Below are 12,305 nucleotides of genomic sequence, written 5' to 3'. Positions count from 1 at the left end.
CCCTGACGTAAGGTCACCAGCTGACTCTCGGCAAAGGCAGTCTTGTCAGTCTCGTCATAAATGAGTCCGAGAGAAGAAAAGATCAACGGAGGAAAGTTCAGGGGCGTCAGGAGCCAAGGAGAAGGCCCATTCTTGGGGCCCGTCCTGGAGCCGGGACATAATTATACCCACTCGCTGGCTCTCAGAACCTGAGGAGTGGGGCTTTAAGCGAAAGTAAAGCCTGCAACTTCCCCGAAAGGAGAGAAAAGCCCTCCGGTCCCCTGAGAACCGGTCGGGCAACTTGAGGTGGGGTTCAGGAGTTGAGGTGAGGGGAACTACCAAGGTAGCATCAGGCTGGTTGACCTTCTGAGCCAGGGCCTGGACCTGTAGGGAGAGACCCTGCATTTGCTGAGCCAGGGTCTCAAGGGGGTCCATAGTAGTGTCAGGGACCAGGGTAGACTAGGTATATGGGCTTGTGATTATGTAATGATAGGGGTAGGGAAACGGACAAGCGAGCCCTAATCTACCCGCCACTCTGTCCCTGCCTACTTGCAACGACCCGCCCTAGGCGACGGGGTACAACTGGGCGGCGGTCCCTACGCTCAGTAAGTGCACAAGACAAACATACAAGGGAATATAAAGCAAAGGGAAAGGGGCAGTTGCCCACGGCAACACCGTGAGCAACAGAGTGGTGAACGAGCCAAGTCAAACCAGGAGAGCACGAGATACAAAACGCAGAGCAGAAGAGTCGTCAGAAAGCCAGGGTCAGAATGGAGCAGGATCAAATTGTTCGGAGCTGTAGCTGGGCCAGGAAACCACACGGAAAGAATCACAAGCAAGGAGGAACAGGAAAGGCAGGTATAAATAGACAGAGGGCGGGAGCTAGCTGAGTCTGGCCAGGCTGCGATAGGCTCTCCCACTCCTAAGCCTGCCAGCCTGAGTGGTGGAAGCTGGAGTCAGTCTCAGAGAGATAGACTCAGGTGAAGACTGATTACCTCTGGAAGTTAACCCCGAAGCTGTGCCTGGCAGATCCTTTACACCTGGGCCAAATTCCGGGTTACCCAAAACCGGAGTGAGGGGTGATAACAGTTGTGATATTCCCTCTCTACTCCGCACCTTTCTAAACACCTGTAAAGTTGGATATATGGTAGGATGATCACAAAATTATTTTTTTCTATATAATATTGCTTTTAGTATGTCATTAAAATAAATTTTATTTCTTTGTGTTGTACTTTTTCTTTTTCTTTTTTTTCTTTCTTTTACTCTATGGGGGCTGCCATTTTTTTTTTATCTCTGTATGTGTCGATTAACGACGCATACAGAGATGGAATACGGCAGTTACAGGGCATAGGAGTCAATGAACGGGAGCCGTTCCATTGACTCTGCTCTCTGTCTCTGTACTGCGCAGACGCAGGTCAGAGTCACACAGCAGAGCAGCTGTTTGCAGGGAGATAGCAGGCGCCATGCTGAAGACCAGCTGCACTGCAGGTAAGGTGTGTGTCTCTGTCTGTCCCACTCTCTATCTCACAGACCCCCGCTTTCGTGACCCCCGACGGGCCCCCCCCCCCCTTGTATGAAGGACACATGATGCAACTGTACTGGGAAAGCCCTGAACGATAAATCTCTCTAGTTGTGCTGAGACTGTTTGGGGATGTGACTAATGAACCTCTCACACTCCAGTAGGAGGGGTAATGGTGGTCACCCAGCTTTCCCAGACCCCTGAACGATAAATCTCTCTAGTTGTGCTGAGACTGTTTGGGAATGTGACTAATGAACCTCTCAGTCTCAGCACAACTAGAGAGATTTATCGTTCAGGGGTCTGGGAAAGCTGGGTGACCACCATTACCCCTCCTACTGGAGTGTGAAAGGTTCATTAGTCACATCCCCAAACACACTCCAGTAGGAGGGGGTAATGGTGGTCACCCAGCTTTCCCAGACCCCCGAACGATAAATCTCTAGTTGTGCAAAATCAAGTGTAATCAAGCATTTTTTTTAATGTGCTTTTTGGCACGTAAAATGTGCAAAAAATACACGGCGTGTGAACCGGTCAACTGAAAAGTCATTCTCTTCACTTTCATCATTCTAAGGGTATGTTCACACGCAGTGTTTTCAGCTGAAAAATCGGAAGCAGGACGCCTGCAAGCGTCTGCCCATTGGTTTCAATGGGAGATACGGCGTTCTGTTCCGACAGGGCGTTTTTTACGTGGTCGTTTTCCAAAACCGGCACGTAAAAAGATGCCCGCCAAAATGAAGTGTACATCACTTCTTGGGACGTTTTTGGAGCCGTTTTTAATTGACTTTATAGAAAAACAGCTCCAAAAACGGCCGTAAAAACTTGAGTTAGATTAAAAAATGGCTGAAAATCAGGAGCGGTTTTCCCTTTGTTTAGTAAGCGTGTGAACATACACTTAGCCTTTTGGTGTTTCCTATAACTTCTGCCAGATGCAGAATCACACCCAAAATGGCTGCCGGACACTGCTTAGCAATTTGAAGACACCTTTTCCTGGCTTGTGGGAGGGGGGGGGGTGAGATTCCCTCCCACATTTACGGCAGCTGTGAGTCAGGTTGCTTTGCCTTATTCACCTTGCTGTAATTCTGGGAAGTTCTCCCCCTGGTGGCCAACATAGGAAAACATGTCAAATTATTATTTAATTTTTAATACTTTCCACCATATGGAAGAAAAAAAAAAATACAGCAAAAAACTTAAAAAATATAATAGCAATAAGTAACAACACTTAAAAAAAAAAAGGTTTAATTCGCGACACATTCCCTTTAAGGCAGCAGAATAGGCTAGTAAAGCTCTGTATATTGGCACACACCTCACACTCCATTACGGACCATAATTGCAGATAAAAATACTCATCCATTCATTTCTATTGCAAATGGACACCTCCTATATTTACAGGGCCACCTGATCGCATCCTGCAATATTGACACAGATTAAAGAGAACCTTTAATCTTTAAAGGGAAGGTGTCGCGCAGATTATTTTTTTTTATATGTTATTGCTTTTAGTATGTTATTAAAATAAATTTTATGTATTTGTGTTTTTGTGTTGTACTTTTTTATTACTATTACTTTTACTTCACTTCACTATGTGGGCTGCCATTTTATTTTCATCTCTGTATGTGTCGATTAACGACACATACAGAGATGGAATACGGCACATACATCCCCATAGAGAATGCGAACGGGAGCCGTTCCATTCACTATAGCGTACGCCGTCTGTGTGGGAACGGCACATGCGCCGCTCCCACACAGTCCAAAAGGAAGGTCTTCGGCCGAGCGACATCCGGCGCCATTTTCATGTGGACCGGAAGTCGCGGCCGGACAGTAAGATGACTACTTCCGGTCGCGGCTTCCGTCTATATGTTCAGAAGCAAGGACTAGGAGCGGACGGAGCGGCGGCGGCAGGAGCAGGTAAGTTATGTTTGTGTATGTTCGTGTTATACTGTGTATTTACCACTGTATCTAATCCTCCTACACTGTACATTTGCTCAAAAAATGGCGACACACAGTGTAGGAGGTTTGAACATTCAACCCCCTCCTTTCTCCTGGCACTAGCCAGGATAAAGGAGGGGGGATTGTTTGAGTACGCTAAAGCGAGTGTGTCTTCTCCAATTTTGCAGCATAAAGCAATGAGGTTGCTTTACCACATGCCAATGCTGCAATTTTGGGAATTGCTCCCTCTAGTGACCAGCACATGGAAATGTTATAAATTAGAATCTAATTTATAATATTTGCTGACTTGCGAAAAAATGTTAAAAAATTAGAACAATGTTTAATCATTTATATACTAACAGTTTAACTAAAAAAAAAACAAAACATTTTTCTAGCGACACATTCCCTTTAAGCTAAAGAAATGCAGCTCGATCGCGTTGAGATCTGGTGACTCGGTCATTGCAGAATATTCCACTTTTTTGCCTTATATACTCCTGGGTTGCTTTCGCAGAATGTTTTGGGTCATTGTCCATCTGTCCTGTGAAGCAACGTCCAATCACCTGCTGCATGTGGTTAAATCTGAGCAGAAAGTAAATCCCTGAACACTTCAGAATTCATCCGGCCGCTTCTGTCTTCAGTCACATCATCAACAAACACTAGTGACCCAGTGCCAGGCAGCCATGCATGCCCATGCCACCACACTGCCCCCGCCATGCCACCACATTGCTACACATGCTATACATGTATTACACAGGATGTGGTGTGCTTTGGATCAAGAGCCGTTCCGAGCCTTCTCCATACTTTCTTCCTCCCATCATTCTGGTGCAGGTTGATCTTAGTTTCATGCTGTTCCAGAACTGGGCGGCTTCTTTACTTGTTGTTTGGTAAAGTCTAATCTGGCCTTTCTGAGGCTCATTAATGGTTTTCACCTTGTGAACCCTCTGTATTTGCTCTCATGAAGTCTTCTCTTTATGGTGGACTTAGATACTGATCCACCTACTTCCAGGAGAGTGTTCGTCACTTGGGTAGATGTTGTGAAGGGGTTTTCTTCACCATGGAAAGGATTCTGCGATCATCCACCACTCTTGTTTTACGTGGACGTCCAGGCCTTTTGGAGTTCCTGAGATCACCAGTGCGCTCTTTTTTTTTCTTTTTTTTTTTAAGAATATACCAAACTGTTGATTTGGCCACTCCTGACATTTGTGCTTCTCTCTGATGGATTTCTTCATTTTTTTTCAGCCTAGCGATGGTCGGTTTCACTTGCATTGAGAGCTCCTTTCACCTCATGTTGTGGGTTCACAGCAACAGCTTCCAAATGCAAATCCCACACCTGGAATCAACTCCAGACCCTTTACCTGCTTAATTGGTGATGGAATAACGAGGGAATAGCCCATGCAGCCCATTAAATAGCCTATTGAGATAATTGTCCAATTACCTTTTGGTCCTTTGAAAAAGAGGCAGCTACATATTAAAGAGCTATAAGGGTATGTTCACACGGCCTATTTTGGGTATTTTTTCGGGCCGCATAACACATTGCCTTGTTGTGCCAATAAAGATTTTCTAGACCCGCTGTAAACCATTTTACCCGTAAGTCACAGGCTACAGCGGGGGTTCCCAACCAGTGGCTCATGAGCCACCTATTGCCTGCTGTATGGCTGACCATAGGAGTCCTTCGTAATGACCATGTGAATCGTCAATTTACATTGTTCCAGCAGAATGGGTGCTGGTCTCGGTGCAAGTCGCCTTAAAGAAGTGACCACATCTAATGCTTGGCACACTGGTCGTCACTTTTTTAGTGCCAGTGTCATTTTTATTATTTCTAGTTTTGGAAGTAAAGCAGTTTTAGTAATAAAATACCACAAAAAAACCCCGGACCCTCACATACCTTGACCCCAGAAGCTGAGACGATAGATGGGGCCGTATTTCTGGGCCAGGCGCATGAAATGTCGAGGAAGATCACTGCGCCCCAGATCCATCAGATTCCCGATAAATGGCAGTGGTGCGGGACGCGGAGGGCGCTGGTTCTGGTCGAGTCCTGACAGGCGACATTTGGAGTGCCAACATCTTAAGTATAGAAAGAAGAGGACGACGTGGGCCGGCAGCAGCAGAGGGACCATAGTGAAGCTGAAGACTTAGGCCTCATGCACACGACCGTAGCCATATGCACGGCCGTGAATTTTGGGTCGGCCGGCTGCGGACTGTCAGCCACGAGCCGCCCGTAAATCGCGGGACATGCACATGGCCACGGCCATTATTTTCAATGAGCCCGGATCGCAGAACACAGCCGTAATAAGACAGGTCCGTTCTTTCTGCGGTGCGGGCTCCCGGGCCATGCACAGACCGTAAAAACTACGGTCGTGTGCATTGCCCCAGAAAAATGAATGGGGCCGCAATTCTCCCGTGGATTTTCGGGGGAATTGCGGCCGCAAAAGCACGTTCGTGTAGATGGGGCCTTAGGAGATGCTGGGTGTATATGTAGAGACAGGCGTAACCTTGAGGACAGGAAATATACAGAGGGAGGCATGGAGATTGATAGGAGAGGAGGCAGCGGACACAGGGTGAGCACTCAGTGTGGAGAAGACACATTTTATGCACAGCCATAAATTGAGTGGAGTTCCCCTTTAATAACCTCACCAGGTGGCAAGGCCCTGGCATGCTGGGAGTCGTAGTTTCACAACCGCTGCACATGCCCAGTACAGTGGACTCCTCAGCCTGGGATCACTGCAAGTCCAAATTACATTGGCGGCAAGATTTGGGGGCTCTGAACTCCTCTCTACAGCAATCTACAAATTATATCACATCGCCTACAGGTCCTGCGCACTACATTGCCCAGGTGCTGTGCGGTTTATCTATAGGGTGGATGGGGCCCTTTAAATGATGGAGTTTCTATTCACAGCCCAAGATCCTGTGACCGTGACCTTCCCCTGTGTTTTATTGCTTCATCTAATGAATGACAGGACTGTACTGACCTTGGGCGCAGACGGAGGGTGAGCGGAGAATAAGTCAAGGAGAGATGAATGATGGATAAGACAAATGAAACGAGGCCTCCGTGTGTGTAATGTAATATGCAGTGTTTGTGTGTGTGTGTGTGTGTGTGTGTGTGTGTATACACATACACATACACACACACACATTATACATACACACATATATATATATATATATATATACAAACACACATATATATACATATATACACACACATTTTATATATATATATATATATATATATTACATACACACACACACATATACAGTATATACACACACACACATATACATATATAAGTATACATATATAAGTATATATATATATACACACATACATATATATATATATATATATATATATATATATATACACAAATACACTACCGTTCGAAAGTTTAGGGTCACTTAGAAATTTCCTTATTTTTTAAAGAAAAGCACAGTTTTTTTCAATGAAGATAACATTAAATTAATCAGAAATACACTCTATACATTGTTAATGTGGTAAATGACTATTCTACCTGCAAACGTCTGGTTTTTAATGCAATATCTACATAGGTGTATAGAGACCCATTTCCAGCAACCATCACTCCAGTGTTCTAATGGTACATTGTGTTTGCTAACTGTGTTAGAAGGCTAATGGATGATTAGAAAACACTTGAAAACCCTTGTGCAATTATGTTAGCACCGCTGTAAACAATTTTGCTGTTTAGAGGAGATATAAAACTGATCTTCCTTTGTGCTAGTTGAGAATCTGAAGCATTACATTTGTGGGTTCGATTAAACTCTCAAAATGGCTAAAAAAAGAGAACTTTCATGTAAAACTCGACAGTCTATTCTTGTTCTTAGAAATGAAGGCTATTCCATGCGAGAAATTGCCAAGAAACTGAAGATTTCCTACAACGGTGTGTACTACTCCCTTCAGAGGACAGCACACACAGGCTCTAACCAGAGTAGAAAGAGAAGTGGGAGGCCACGCTGCACAACTGAGCAACAAGACAAGTACATTAGAGTCTCTAGTTTGAGAAATAGACACCTCACAGGTCCTCAACTGGCAGCTTCATTAAATAGTACCCGCAAAACAAACGCCAGTGTCAACGTCTACAGTGAAGAGGCGACTCCGGGATGCTGGCCTGCAGGGCAGAGTGGCAAAGAAAAAGCCATATCTGAGACTGGCTAATAAAAGGAAAAGAATAATATGGGCAAAAGCACACAGACATTGGACAAAGGAAGATTGGAAAAAAGTGTTATGGACAGACGAATCGAAGTTTGAGGTGTTTGGATCACACAGAAGAACATTTGTGACACGCAGAACAACTGAAAAGATGCTGGAAGAGTGCCTGATGCCATCTGTCAAGCATGGTGGAGGTAATGTGATTGTCTGGGGTTGCTTTGGTGCTGGTAAAGTGGGAGATTTGTACAAGGTAAAAGGGATTTTGAATAAGGAAGGCTATCACTCCATTTTGCAACGCCATGCCATACCCTGTGGACAGCGCTTGATTGGAGCCAATTTCATCCTACAACAGGACAATGACCCAAAGCACACCTCCAAATTATGCAAGAACTATTTAGGGAAGAAGCAGGCAGCTGGTATTCTATCCATCAAGCCAATCCAACTTGTGGGAGGCCCTCCTGGAAGCATGGGGTGAAATTTCTCCCGATTACATCAGCAAATTAACAGCTAGAATGCCAAAGGTCTGCAATGCTGTAATTGCTGCAAATGGAGCATTCTTTGACAAAAGCAAAGTTTGAAGGAGAAAATTATTATTTCAAATAAAAATCATTATTTCTAACCTTTCTCAATGTCTTGACTATATTTTCTAGTCATTTTGCAACTCATTTGATAAATATAAGCGTGAGTTACCCCAAACTTTTGAACGGTAGTGTATACAAAAAAAGATAAGGCTACATGTCTATATTCTCCCAGTGATCTGCATGTGAGTGTAAAAGCCCTTTAGGCCTCTTTCACACCAAGTTTTTTTTTAACTGCGGTTTTTAATATACTTATATTACTTATATAGGTCAGGTCTCTATGCTCTATTTTCTCATGAGCTTCTAAGAGGGGGGTTACCAGGAACTAGGAAAACCCTCTAGGTCTATTCATGCTCAGGGCCGACCTTATGGGTGTGCGACCTGTGCCATTGCACAGGTCTCCATTCCCCTGCTTGTGTTTCAGAAGCACCCGGGCCTGGCGAATCAGCAGCTGCATTTCCGTCCGGTCGCTTCTACGGTCAGTGGCGTCACTATCGTTGTAGCAGCCAAAGCGGCTACTAGCGGCAACACCGGGCATGAGGGTGCAGGTGCCTCCCGCCTGGACGGCACCCCCATGTTATCTCCCTGCTCTTCTATCTACTAGGCCAGTGGTTCCCAACCAGGGTGCCGCGAGAACACTTCAAGGGTGCCGCAACATTCCTCTGAACCACGGCCATGCTTTCTCTCCTCACAGCGTGCAGTGCATGGGAGGAGAAGGGGATTTTTTGCAGCCTCTGTAGATGGCACCCCCCACCCCACCTTCCTGTATATAGCACCCCCCCCCCTTCCTGTACATAGCTCCACTGTAGCTCCCTGAAGGAGCGGAATCCCCCTGTGGCCGGGGATTATATGGACAGTGACATCATGGGCAACTCGTGAAGTGGAATCCCCGCCTACAGGGTTGCTGGCGCAGTGATTTGGCTCCAGGCAAAGCCCCTGACGTCACTGTCAATAAAAGGACAGAGACGTCAGGAGCTTCTCATGGAGTGGAATCCCCGGTCACAGTGTCGTCAATGCTGTGGATGGGGATTCCGCTTCAGGAGTTGCCCCTGATGTCACTGGACAGAGACATCAAGCTCTCCATCCAGGAACGGAAACCTCAGCCACAGGGGGATTCCGCTCCTTCAGGGAGCTATAGTGCCGCTATCTACAGAAGGGGGGTGCTACCTACAAGGGGGCTGTGTGGCACTACCTACAAGGGGACTGTGGGGCACTACCTACAAGGGGGCTGTGGGGCACTACCTACAAGGGAGCTGTGTGGCACTACCTACAAGGGGGCTGTGTGGCACTACCTACAGGGGCTGTGTGGCACTACCTACAGGGGGCTGTGTGGCACTGCCTACAAGGTGAAGGTGGGGGATTATGGCACTGTCTACAGGGACAGGTACGGGGGCACTATCTACAGGGGGACACTATCTACAAGGGGGGTGGCTGTGTGTGGCAGCCAGGGGAGGTGGGCATTATACTGTATGGAGGCCACTAGGCGGACATATTATACAGTGTAGGGGCACTACAGGGAGCAATATACTGTGTGACACTTAGGGGGCATAATACTGTGTGGGCAGCATTAGGGGACAAAATACTGTGTTCTTGAATAATATATATTAAATATTATTATACTGTATGGGGGCACTAAAGGAGCATTCTACTGTGTGTGGGGCACTAAAGGGGCATTATACTATGTGGGGGCACTATATAGGGCATTACACTGTGTGGTGGCATTATACTTATTTATGGGGCATTTATGATGGGGTGGACCGCCGAAAGATAATTTCGCATGGGACATCATCTATCCTAAGGCCGACTCTATTCACGCTAATAGGATATACAGAAGGAGATTGTTATCAAGAGGCAACCCCTTTAATGGAAGACATAAAATTACAAATCTGCACTATTTCTATTCATTTCTTCTCTTTTCTCTATTAAGTAAAAATTAAATAAACATAATAATAATCACAGGCACTCTACAATAGTTATGTGATTTAAGTAAATAATAACAAGTCATTAATGTCATTTTGAAAAAATTAAAAGGAAAAGGTTCTATCGTACCACCCGCATGCTTGCCTGGTTAAAATATGGTCACTGTATGTGGTCTACTTTGTTACCAAGTCAACCTCAAGTGTTTGACTGATTCTGATTTAATGTAAATATATTTATGGGCCTACTATTATAACTGAAGGCTTGCATGAATTGTGTTTCAGTTTGTACTGCATTTACATAATGTAGCTATTAGTATGTAGTACATGTTATTTATCATACTAAACTTTCTGAATTTGCATGGTGTTCATGTATAACAAAAAAAATATTCTTCTAATTTAATGCATTATATTATCATTGGTGTCATTATAATATACTACAAAATAAACTCAAGCAGGAATAGATTTTTTCCTTTTGGACAGTAGAAGCTTCAAATTACTAAGATCTCTGTAAAGCACTATTTCTTTCATGGTTTAAGTATCGCCTAAAGAAGTCTGTTTGCTTTTGAGACAAATACTACATAAATTAGACATTATATTAGACTCATAAAAAAAATGATCACTAATTTATACAATTATTGCCTTTCCTATATTATCTTGGTCTCTAACACAGGAAATAGATTCCAGATGACAACTAGTGATGGTAGCCATTACAGCTCTGCTCAGCTGACAAACTCAGCATCGCTAATGTACGTACACGACCGTTCAAAAGTTTGGGGTCACCCAGACAATTTTGTGTTTTCCATGAAAACTGACGCTTATATTTATCAAATGAGTTGCAAAATGACTAGAAAATATAGTCAAGACATTGACAAGGTTAGAAATAATGATTTTTATTTGAAATAATAATTTTCTCCTTCAAACTTTGCTTTCGTCAAAGAATGCTCCATTTGCAGCAATTACAGCATTGCAGACCTTTAGGGTATGTGCACACGCTAGCTACCTTTTACGTCTGAAAAGACAGACTGTTTTCAGGAGAAAACAGCTGCGTCGTTTCAGACGTAAAAGTTCCTCGCATTATGCGAGGCGTCTGTGACGCTCGTAAATCTTGAGCTGCTCTTCATTGACTTCAATGAAGAACGGCTCAAATTACGTTGCAAATAAGTGTCCTGCACTTCTTTGACGAGGCAGTCATTTTACGCGTCGTCGTTTGACAGCTGTCAAACGACGACGCGTAAATGACAGGTCGTCGGCACAGCACGTCGGCAAACCCATTCAAATGAATGGGCAGATGTTTGCCGACGTATTGTAGCCCTATTTTCAGACGTAAAATGAGGCATTATACGCCTTGTTTACGTCTGAAAATAGGTTACCTTCCCCTGTGTTTTATCGCTTCATCTAATGAATGACCAGAAAAGCAAAAAGCACGGCGCCACATAGTGCAGGTCAATGGGGTTTAAATAGAATATTGAACGTTGTCTATTATGCTCACCATGATAGTGCTTGGAAAAGGCAATGAAAAAGTCCACAGGTGCTGCTGCCAGGATCCAAACCGGTAAACCAGGTGGTCACCGCTAGTTAGAACGTAAAGAGGTAGTGGAAAAAGGGAGGATCCCGTGAGGCGCTGCTGCATAGCTGTTGAAGGAACTCAGCGATGGTAGACAAAATGATATAAATAAATATGTTTATTGAAAAACATTAATAATAATGGCTACGCGTTTCAACGCTGTACTAGCGTCTTCCTCAGGCCGTTAAAATTACATACAAAAGAGGTTGCTTATATATCAACGGAAATCTAAGCACACAGGAAGGAAAAAAAAGGGGTCAAAAGGGGAAAGGTCAAAGAATGATCGGGAAAACAATAAGGGAGCTCAGAAAAAGGGTACTCGAACACGTAGGGGATATCCTACATGACAGAGATAAACCAGTCTCCCGGCACGTTCATCTAAAACACAAAGGGGACCCAGATTGTCTACGATTTACGACCCTTGAGTGTCTACAACCCGCGGTGAGAGGGGGAGATCTAGATAGAATCCTACTGCAGAGAGAGTCCAAGTGGATTTTTAAAATGAGATCAACTGCACCAAATGGGCTCAACGAACAGTTAGATTTTGGATGTTTCATCTGAGTCCACTCTTATATACATATGTCTTAGTAATTTATCCTCTCTTCCCGGCCAAAATAGGATTGTACTTATTTCCAATATTCCAAAAAATATAAACAATCAAAAA

This window comes from Rhinoderma darwinii, chromosome 4 (assembly GCF_050947455.1).
Source record: "Rhinoderma darwinii isolate aRhiDar2 chromosome 4, aRhiDar2.hap1, whole genome shotgun sequence".
In the NCBI taxonomy this organism is placed as follows: Eukaryota; Metazoa; Chordata; class Amphibia; order Anura; family Rhinodermatidae; genus Rhinoderma; species Rhinoderma darwinii.
This window is presented reverse-complemented; position numbering follows the sequence as displayed.